The sequence below is a fragment of the Otolemur garnettii genome, unplaced genomic scaffold (genome assembly GCF_000181295.1).
Source record: "Otolemur garnettii isolate 467f Iridium unplaced genomic scaffold, OtoGar3 scaffold00002, whole genome shotgun sequence".
NCBI lineage: Eukaryota > Metazoa > Chordata > Mammalia > Primates > Galagidae > Otolemur > Otolemur garnettii.
Genome location: NW_003852397.1, coordinates 47,817,089 through 47,828,737, shown reverse-complemented (window position 1 = coordinate 47,828,737; position 11,649 = coordinate 47,817,089).

Genomic DNA, 11,649 nt, shown 5'->3' with positions numbered 1-11,649 from the left:
TGGGCTTCTTCAAAACAAGATTCCATCCTCCATAGGCAAAGCAGCAGCCAGGATGAAGTTTTGGGGGAAGGATGGGAAGTTTGGAGAGGATGGATACACATCTTTTAATAAGGGCCAGAACATTAAGTTGCAAAAGAGAAAAAAACATTTGGTTTCAGTCAGGCGCCAGCATTGGATAATTATAGAATGAAATGATTTGAAGATTAGGTTTCCTTCTTTAGAAAATTACTGGAAAACTACTGCATACAGAGGCGCACTTGGGCCAGCTTAGCAAGTCACCTTGCTATGGCATTTCCTCTGGGACATCAAAGTTTTGGGGTAAGCTGGTATAAGCAAATGCTCATGGTACACATCCCCAGCCCTGTTCTAGGCTTGCGCGCCAGCCCTAGCACCATGGCTTGGCAACTAACAGTTGCCCCCTTTTCCAGAGAAAATCTTTCCTTGGCTGCAGTTGCTGTGCCCAGAGAAACTGGATGGCTATACCTCCCACCCCGCTCACCTCCACCAGGTGGCCTGTGGCCAGTGAATGATTGCTACTGAGTTTGCAAGAGCCCAGTCCCCCTTGCTTCTGGCTAGGACAACCCCAGAGCTCACCAAGGGATTGTAAAGTCTAGATTTCAGCTAAACCCACATTTGTACCTGGCTTTTTCATCTACCTCACACTGTTTCCTCATGTCCCTACAAGCTTCCCCTGAGAGCACTTCCTTACTACATCACATGCCCAAGAGTCCCTGCCGCAGGCTTTGCTTCTGCAGAACCCAACCCAGGCCCCCTGGCTGATAAAGGAGGCAGAGGAAGCTTCTTGGCCCCCTCCTCAGAGGCAGTGTGAGGGGCTGCCTTCCTCTCTTTTTCTCACAGTTCCCCGAGTCAATTCCAACTTGATTATGGTCACACAGAGGCTCAATATGGAATATTATTCCCAAGTTGCCTAAGTATAAACCTCTTAAGTTAAAAAAAAAAAGTTTCCTGATTACTGAAAAGTTCACCTGAAAAAGTTGGATTTTTCCATAAAAATGCTTAGTCAGTGTGGCATAGGATTCTTCGAAGTGGTCTGCGAGAGAGTGACTCTCTCCTCCCAACACTCTCACGCAATTATCTACTCTAGAAAATTACAATTTTGATTTTCATTTTCTGTGTTTCAGATTTTTTTGCCAAAATCATGACTTTGAAACTCTTGAGTGTCCTCTTAGAGCTAATTATCTATAAGTACATTAAAATGTCCTTTCCTTTCCAAAAAAAAATCTATTCATATAAACATTCCAATAAATGAAAGCTTTTTATTTAATTTTTCAAGACTTTTATTCTAAGTGGTTGAATTTAATGTCAGCAGGAGAGACATTAAATTAAACCATTCATGGAGCACATGAATGGAGAGTCGTGGTAGACATGAGAAGAATTCAAAGGGCCATGACTTTTTCTGATACTGTTTGTCCCCTCTGTATTGTCCTTTCTCTTGGTCAGAAGGGAAGATCTTTTGATGGATTCCATAGACGCATACCCTGACAGAATGACACATGTGCAAAGGATTTATGAGGGAAGTACGAGCAGGAACTAAGGTAGTGGGGGAAGAGGGCAGGGAAGGGGAAAAAACCAAACAGGGTGGGAGCAACAGGGAAGCCCTCATTGAAATGGGGTCATTGTCTGTAAGGTGCCTGACAAGGCCCCAAAGGAGGCCCAGAGTAGGGGTTTGGCCACTAGCACCATGCAGTGGCCAGGTGTCCTCAACAGAAGGAGGCTCAGTCTAGATCAGTGATTTTTAACACTGGTGTACCATGAAAGGATTTTAGGTGTGCTGCAAAACTTTTTAAAAACGATTCATGAAATTATTTTCAAAAGAAGTTCAAAGCACAGTAAGTGTATTTTTAACTTTTTTTTTTGAGCAACATAATTTAAGTGTTCTATGGAAGCTTAACTATAGGTTTAAGGGTGCATGAGATAAAAAAGATTTAAAAAACACTGATAAAGACTCTTGGGGGAGCTGAAGAGTATAAAGGACATCTTAGGGCTGTTTCTATAGGAGGGAGGAAACTCAGATTTTGGTGTCCTTCATTCACCAGTCATTGGGCAGAGGCCCCATATAAGAAAGATGAGAGCTGGCATTTCTATTCTTTTTCTATGTGGGCAAAATAGTTTCAGTTGCCCCAAAGGAGTTAGTTGTCCATAGACAGTTATGGGGGTAGCCTGTTCCAAGCCAAGCAAACAGAAGCTGGAGAGGCACACACAGAAATAGAAAAAGGACCCTAGAGGATTTCAGGTGGGACACTAACAGAGTCCACTACAAAGGGGTTAATGGGATGTAAGTGTTCAGAGGAAAGGGTATTTTTGTCCCAGTAGATCTTGACTTGGGGCATCTGGGCCAAAGAACATGGTCCATGCTGCAGGTCAGCCACCACATTGTCTGCTGCCAGGTATCCATGTGCACTTTGGCAACTGCATGGTGTTGGTGGATGAGCAATTATGTTAGCCTTCCTTTAGGGCTTATCAGCTTTCAATTAATCAGGCATCTGTACTGCCAGAAACAAATCAAACCCATTTCAGGCATGAAAGGTTATAATTGTTGATGTGAATGTGTCTAAGTTACTGAAGATTGCTGAAGCTGTGGACCGTAGTAGCAAAACCAGCAGATCATCTGCTAATAGTGTCTCGGAGCCTAAGCGTCTAGGTGTACCAGCAAGCAGAGAAGGTATGCAGTTCCTGGAGAGTATGGTAGGCCCATCACCTTCCCCCTGCCTGGGACTCCACACAGGTGAGCACAACTTATAAGAGTACAGAGTAACCCTGGCACCATGAAGAGACAATTGGAAATAAAAGAGATTGCTTTGATGTGTCTTTTTCTCTGTTTCAGAATGTTCTCTGTGGATCAAAGTTGAAAATAAGAGTACTCCACATTCTGAAAATTATGAAGGAGTAACCTGTGGAACCTGTCTTAGTTCACCCATGCTGTAATTACAAAATACCTTATACTGGGTAATTTATAAATAGAGACACTATTTTTCATGGCTCTGGAGGCTGGGAAGTCCAAGATCAAGGCACTGGCAGATTTGGTGTTTGGCAAGTTACTCTCTGCTTCCAAGAAAAGTGCCTTGTTGCTGAGTCCTCCAGAGGGGACAAACCCTGTCCTCACTTGGCAAGAGAGCAAAAGGGAGCAGGGTGTTTCCTTCAACCTATTTAATAAGGACACTAATCCCATTTATGAGAGCATTTCCAAAAACTTTTGGCCTTTTAATACTATCACCTTGGGTATTAGGTTCAAACATACAGATTTTGGAGTGACAAATACATACAATCCAGAGCAGGACTCAACTAAGTTTGCCACTATCAACAAACAAGAATACAGGATATCCAGTTAACTTTAAATTTCAGATAAATAGTAAATTATTTTTAGATATGTAAAATATGTGCTAAATAATGGATGGGCTATTCTGTTATAAAAAATTAGTCATGAGATGAGAATGCCCCATACAATGTTTAAGACATACTTATACCAAAAAATAATTGGTTCTTTGATGGAAATTTAAATCTAACTTCCAGTCCTATATTTTAACTGGAAACCCTGGTCCCAACACTTCCAATCCAGGACATATCAAAATGAAGCAGAATCAGTTGCAACCCAGCTCCAGTATCCCTCCTGTCTATACAATAAGAAGATTGGAGTAGGAGGGGATCATTATCAATAGTCTTGTGGGAAGAGTGTGATGGGGAGAGACAGAAATTTTCCTGTCTAAACCAAAAAGGTGCAGAGTCCTTGAGGGCTTGTGTAAACCTGGAGGTATCTGCTCTTCAAGAAGAGATTTTCATTTTCATTCCCTCAGCAAGGGAAACCTTGCTGATTGGCCCCTGTGCCTATTGAGCAAAAGGAAAGAGAACAGGGAAGTATGAAGGGGGGAAGAGAGGGAAGCTGACTACTCCCACTATTTGACTGGCAAAGGTGAGCCTGTCAATCAAGGGGATGCTGCCTAAGGTGGCTGATCGAATGCTGGTGTTCTGATGCTCTGCTCTAGAGGGATGCCTTCTAGATGAGGGATACTAGTAATAGAGGTCATGAGGAGCATACTGGGAGAGGCCAGAGTACAGTGGGGTGGGGCGTCCTATAGAAGGTAGAGATGAAGCGGTATGCCCCACTTCAGGAAACCATGGCATAGGGAAAAATTTCAAGCCTCTGTGAAGAAGCCACCTCTGGGCTTATAAGTCCTTGGAGGCCCAACAATATTTAGTGCAATAGTGCAATATTTAACACTGATGTGGGTGTATGTATATACAAGTAACGTTCATGTGAAAAATGTTGTTAGTGTGATGGATTCCACTTTTCTCTTCCAATTCTGATTGCATCATTATGGATTAACGTTTCCTGGTGAAAACTCAGCTAACAGTTGTGTTGATGATGTATAAGGCAGACTTAGATCCAGGATCTTGAGGGTCCAGAGGTGCGGCCCAGACAAGGAGCCCCAGTCAACAAGAAGAGCCAGTCTCAGGTGGCCAGGTAAGTGGTGATGACTATTCTCCCTTCGTGCTTCTGCTGTGCCTCAGGTGGGGGACTTCAGAAAAGGTGGTACCTAGAGGGAGAAGGAATGTGTGTGCAAAGCAGGCACGCTCTCCATCCCCTCTCTGTGCCTTCAGCTGTGGTCTAGGGGGTAGGGGATGGGAAGGGCTTTGAAATGAACACAGGTTGAAATTTAAAACAGATCCAGACAAATTTTAATAAAGAACATTGATGAAATAATTTGGAGTTTCACAGAGATGTTGTTAAGGGACAGAAACTGGATTTGATAAAGTAGGGATAAAAGCAGAAGTGGAAAAAAAATAGAACTTTTTCTCTAATGAGAAAAAGTGCTCAACAAACCAATTCCATCTAGCAAAGTGAAATCCAAGAAGGGCAGAATTCCTCTGATGATGTTACAGCTGGTGTTATCAGGCCTCCTGCCCACAGGGAGATGCAATCTGGCCACTGTGGACTGCCAACACTGCATGGTGAGAGGGTGAGGTGGAGAGGTGCCCCTACAGACCTCCATGGTGAAAATTCACAGCCACAGCTGAGCCTGGACAGGGAAGGAAGGAGCTTCCTGAGACCTCACCCTAGACTGAGATGAGATTTAAGGAAGAGGATTTGAATGAATGTGGGTAAAGTGTTAAATGAAGTGTTTTTTGAAATGAAGTTTTGCAAATGGTTTATTGCAACTGATGAAAGTTTAAACTGGTGAACTGCATCACCTGTCATTTAATTCATCTCTCTTTGATATTTTGTAATGATTTCCGCTTAGGTTTGACATTGATGTGAGTGCATGTATGTACAAATACATTCATGTAAAAAATACTGTTAGTGTGGTGGATTCTGGTTTTTGCTTCCAGTTCTGATTGCATTATTATAAGTAACAGTTTCTTGGTGAAAACTCAGCCAACGGTTGTGTTGATGATGTATGAGGCAAACTTGGACCCAGTTCACATTTTCACGCCTGCATTTGCCCTGCAGGGCTTCGTGTGGTAAGAACTTGCATATGCCAGTGAAATGTGAAGCCCTGACTCACAGGTTGCTGCCTGGATGCTGTTCTGCTGAAGATAGCCAGCCCCATTTCCCCATAGTCAGTTCCAGCTGACAATCCTTGCTCTAAGCACTGCTTTTTTCATTCCATTTCCACCATGTCAGACATAATGCCTTGATTTTTCCAGCTTGTTAATCTATGCTTTTAAAAAACTTATGGATAAAAATACACAAATTGATCTTGCAATTCAGATAACCAGTCCTTTCCCATAGTCCATTATTGCTATAGTCAAAATGGACTATCACAAGTTTACAAGTGTGAAGGTAAGAGGCAGTATTTTAAAATCATAGTTGTACTGAGTTCTATTGAGTATTGAGGTTGAAAGCAAGGTTAGTAGAATTCTCTTTTCCTTGTGTGGCATAGTTAGGTAGGATGTTTTTAGGAGAGAATTGGCATTGGTCTGAACTACCCCATTCCAGTGGAAGGTTCTGACAGGGAAAACAGCATCACTTTTGGGTTTGATTCTTGTTTAACGCTCCAGCATTGTGTCTCTCTGCCTTCACGTCGGGTGTTTCCTCCAGGAAGCAGACACCAACACGGAATTAGAAGTGCGAGTGATTTATTGGGAGATTATATCTGTGAGAGGTAATGGGAGAGGGAGAAGGAGAAATAACTTCTATCTTCAGTAGCTTTTGAGACCTGGAGAAAATTAATTAATCTGTTTGTATCTTAGTTGTATCATATTTAATGATACATTAAATATTTAGAGTTGGTGTGGAGATTATGTGACCTTTTATATATCTACATCTAGATATAGGTATAAGCCCAGACAAAGACACAGATATAAATATCTTAGATCTGTTCCTAGGACATAGACAGCTCCAATTTTCAAAATAGTAAGAAGCAGTATCCATAATAGAAAGGGTCTACATAGACGTTACAGAAAGTAAATTCTTAAGTCATGGGTTTGGCAGGTACTCTAAGATCTGGGACAAGAGAATGACTTCTCTGAGGCTAAGTTACCAGATTAATGGGCAAAATCATATCTCTGGTATAGGATATTCAATAAAGATAGTGAAGATTGAATTAGATAATATTTATAAAGTGTCTGGCCTCTACATATTAGTCCTACCTGTTTTCGGAGGGCCGGTAAAAGACATTCTTTGTGTCTTTACATCTCCCTGCCCTAACACATCTCACTCCTGTCTTCACTCATTTTGAGGAGATTAAATACGTGATTTTCTCTGTACTAAACTCCACATAATTCTTCTGTGAAAAGATTAATATATCAGTTCTACTCAAATAATCAACTGGAAGTGACTCATCTTTGATTTCTAAATTAATTACCAATCAATTTAGTGAACATTTATGTGCCCAGGTAAAAGTGATACTGTTTTCCCTGTCAGGACCTTCCACTGGAATGGGGTAGTTCAGACCAATGCCTCAATCTACCCCAAATGGTTTGGGCCTTCCCTGACCTCAGGAAACACTTAGGACACTTAGCCATGCTATCATATTCTTTGCTGGAGGAGGCCTGTGCAGAAGGAACTGGTGATATTTTACCAAGGCTATACACCTTGAGAACTCGGGAAAATCTTCATGCCCAGGCTTCACCCCAGTGTGATATAATGAAAATTGTAAAAAGATATCCAGCTAGTTTTGTTGTGCAGCTAAGATTGAGAACAACCACGTTGAACAACTCAACTCAGTCCTTCACTCAGTGGGAAAAAGGTTTCGTCAATAAATGCCTTTTAACAGAACTTCACACATCTATTTAACATGCAATAACTGTTCTTGCTTTGTGGGTTACCAATCTATTTTTAAAACTCGAATGAATTTTATTGATGTATCAATTTACATAGAATAAAATGCACCTACTTTAAGTGTGCAGTTCAATGAATTTTGACAAATATATACACTCATGAAACCACCACCACAATCAAGACATAGAACATTTCTGTCATACCAGAAGGTTCCCTCATGCCCTTCGCAGTCATCCTGCCCCCTAGCCCAGCCTTCTGTCTCAGGAAACCAATGATATGCTTCCTGTCATCACAGATTAGTTTTGCTTATAGTGGAATGCCACGTAATGGGATCATGTTGTGTATATTCTTTTGTGTTTGGCTTGTCTTGCGATTCATCCATGTTGGATGTGTCAATAGTTTATTCTTTTTATTGCTAAGTTATATTCCATCCTACAAATATACCACCATTATCCATCACCTTTTGATGAACATTTCCCCCACTTATTTTTAGTACCACTTTTTTTTTTTTTTGCAGTTTTTGGCTGGGTCTGGGTTTGAACCCACCAACTCTACTATATGGGGATGGTGCCCTACTCCTTTGAGCCGCAGGCACTGCCTTTTAGTATCACTTTTTAACTATATTTCTCTCCTTACTTTTTCTCTCATAGCTATTTTATAATGAAAACAGAGAAGGTGATATTTCACCAGAGGTCAAAATTTTCTATGAATTCCTGAGTTGGTTCCAAGCAACATACTTAGAAGTAATTAGGCAAATGATCAAATGGCTCTCCCAAATATAAAGTAGGGCTATCCCGCCATCCCATCTGTTTCCCTGAGCTTTCAGAGACATTGGCTTATGTGAAGTAATAGGCACTACTTGCCCTGGGTTGTTTCATGGATTCTGGGATGCTATTTATTTCATTATGGTCAAGCTCAGTTATTCACCAAAAATTAAAGTGACTAATTTCATAATCTTTCTTTGGTCTCTTGCACTTAACTTTTGTGTTTATTAATATTACAACAAAAGAATGGATCAGTTGAGTTTTGTGGCTGATTTATAAAGCCCTTAAAACATCTTCCTTGTGCCAGTTATTCATTAGAAGTAGTTTTGTAAAGCAGGCTCATGATATACATGCATGAGTTCATATTATATATGTATAAGTGGGAAATAAGTGAAATGTACCCATATTTGTATAGATATTATGTTGTAAATATAAATCCATTCTTTTCATTTTATATGAGAAAATATAGACATTACTATGACAATGAAACCTCCTTTTAACATTATTTTTATTGGCCACATGTTAATCTTTTAAGTATAACCATCATTAACTCAATTATTCTTCTGAATTAAATGTTTAGATTTTACCCTTTTTTCTGATATAAAAATTCTACAAAGAACATATATGGTCATAGACATTTTTCTATATTGCTTTCTTTGTCTTAATTATTTTTTAAAATTTTAAAATAAAGCCCTTAACACTATGACCTTCAATTTTCTTTCTTTCTTTCTACAATGAATAGAGGTCTATGCTAGGTCAGTGATATAAATATTCACTTCCAGGAAGTTTTCTAACATCTTGGAACTCTGGAAAAAATCTGATGGCCTTTTAGTACACTGGACTTAATGTTATAAAAACTATTACTTTTCAATTTTCTTAGCAAGCTCTCCATTGGCAAGCCAAAGCTTATTGACATTATGAGTAATATCCTGTATCATAAATTTCAATGTGCTCAAGAAGATTCTAGCTCAGGCCATGGTACAATAGATTGTGGAGTTTGATGTTAGTAAACTAAATATTCTGGAAAAATTTCCAGTGATAGTCAATAATACATAATTTTTATTCTATAAAATTTCAAATATCTGGTTATTTTGTTTATAGCAGGTGAATATATTTTATCCATATTATTTATAATTTAGAAAGGCCTGCATTTGTTCTACAGTTTTAAACAAGCAGGAGATTTAAATCAATGCATGAGATACTTGTTTCTAGTTACAGTTAGTCATGGACAGACTTCCTCAATGATAATCAAGTTTATTCCAAAATCTTGGTTAGTTTCTTTTAACAAAATATCCAGATGGAGACATTCACTGGGCAGCAAGTATATTTGCATGCAATGTATTTTTTAAAATTTCAGATTATGAGAGTACATAGGATTAGGTTACATAGTTTGCTTTTGTAAGATAAAAATCTGAGTTGTAGTTGTTTACAGACCACAGTGGAATAAAAGTAGAACTAAATTCCAACAGAACAGTCATCCTCACACAAAGTCATGGAAACTAAACAACCTGCTGCTGAATGATAGCTGGGTCAAGGACGAGATAAAGAAGGAAATCATTAGATTCCTTGAACAAAATAGTGATGAGGCCACACACTACTGAAACCTGTGTGATACTGCCAAAGCAGTCCTAAAAGGGTAATTCATTGCATTAAATGCCCATAGCCAGAAATCAGAGAGTGCAAATCAACAATCTAATGAATCATCTCAAGGGACTGGGAAAAGAAGATCGACCCAACTCCAAACCCAGCAGAAAAAAATATATAACCAAAATCAAATCAGAACTAAATGAAATTGAGAACAAAAGAGCCATTCAGAAGACTAGCAAAACTAAAAGTTGGTTCTTTGAAAAGATAAATAAAATTGATAAACTTTTGCTTGGATTAAATAGAAACAGAAAAGTAAGATCTCTAATAAGCTCTATCAGAAATGAAAAAGGAGAAACAATAAGATAACACAGAAATACAAAATATTATCACTGCATACTGAGACTGACTCTACTGATGGTTTCTTCTTATATGCTCAGCTATCCCACAAAAACAAATATGTGAAAAAACTTATCAGTGAGGTTAGTAACCCCTCACATTGGTATATGACTATGAATGTTGATGCAAGAATTCAGCTACACATAAAAAAATAAAATTCATCATGACCAGATAGAATTCATCCAGGAATGCAAGGGTGGTTCAACATATGGAAATCTATATATGTAAATTACCACATAAACAGAAGTAAAACCTGCTTCTCTCAACAAATGCAGAAAAACTATTTGACAAAATTTAGCAATCTTTTTTGATAAGTACACTTAAGAAAACAGGCATAGATGGGATATTCCTTAAACTTATAGAAGCTCCCCAACTATGTGAAACCCATTGCCAACATCATATTGACTGGAGAACTGAAAACATTCCTGCTTAGAACTGGAACAAGACAAGGATGCCCACTATCACCACTACTATTCAACATACTGCTGGAAGTCCTAGCGAAGAGAAGGATATCAAAGTTATCCAAACAGGGACCAATGAGATTAAACTATTGCTATTTGCTGATGATATGATTTTATATTTAGAAAGCCCCAATCTAGAAACTTATGGCAGTGAATTAAAAAAATACAACAACATCATAGGATATAAATCAATGTACGCAAATCAGTAACCTTCATATGTATATATGCCAACAATGGTCAAGCTTAGAATCAAATCAAAGATATAATACCCTTCACTGTAGCATCAAAGAAAATGAAATGCTTTGGGATATATTTAACAAAATATATGAAGGATCTCTACAGAGGGAATGATAAGACATCAAGAAAAGAAATAGCAGAGGATGTTAACAGATGGAAGAATGCATCATGCTCATGGCTTGGGAGAATAACCATTATTAAAATGTCTATACTACTCAAAGCAATCTAAAGATTGAATGCAATCCTCATTAAAATCCCTGTATTATACTTAAAGATCTTGCATGTAATGTTTATCTTCTAGGAAACAGATTATCAGGCACTGATCGAGGTAATGCAGCATTTTTTTTTTATAATCTGTAGATTGTAGTTTATTCTTATATCTTCTCTTTATCATTATATTCTTTTTCTTTTACTTACATTATTTTTGGTTTGTGGGGTCAATACTATGGAGATGGAGAGAAATGTGAGGCCAGGAAGTCATTAGAAATATTAGTTTTTTTGGTATGCAATTAGTTATAAATTATAGGATGTAAGAATATTAAACATGTATCCCAGGCTCAAAAAGAACCCCTTTGAAACAAAAAGTGAGAAATTCCTGAAAGAAGACTGCTAGAGAAGCCAATATGGTAATTCTGCATATTGAGTGACATAGTCCTAGGTTCATTCCTAAAGAGTACATGAATGGAAAAGACCCAAAGAATCAAAAGGCTTTGAGAATGGAACAACAATACAAATCTCTGCCCATATCCCAGATCGGTACCTGAGTGAAACATGTATGAGTCAGACCAAAACAATAAAATAAAGTTTTTTTTTAAAATTAAATCATAGCTGTGTACATAAATGCAATCATGGAGTACAGTGTGGTGTTTTCATATACAGTTTGAAATATTTTCATCAAACTGGTTAACATAGCCTTCATGTCATTTTCTTAGTTATTGTGTTAAGACATTTATATTCTAGTTTT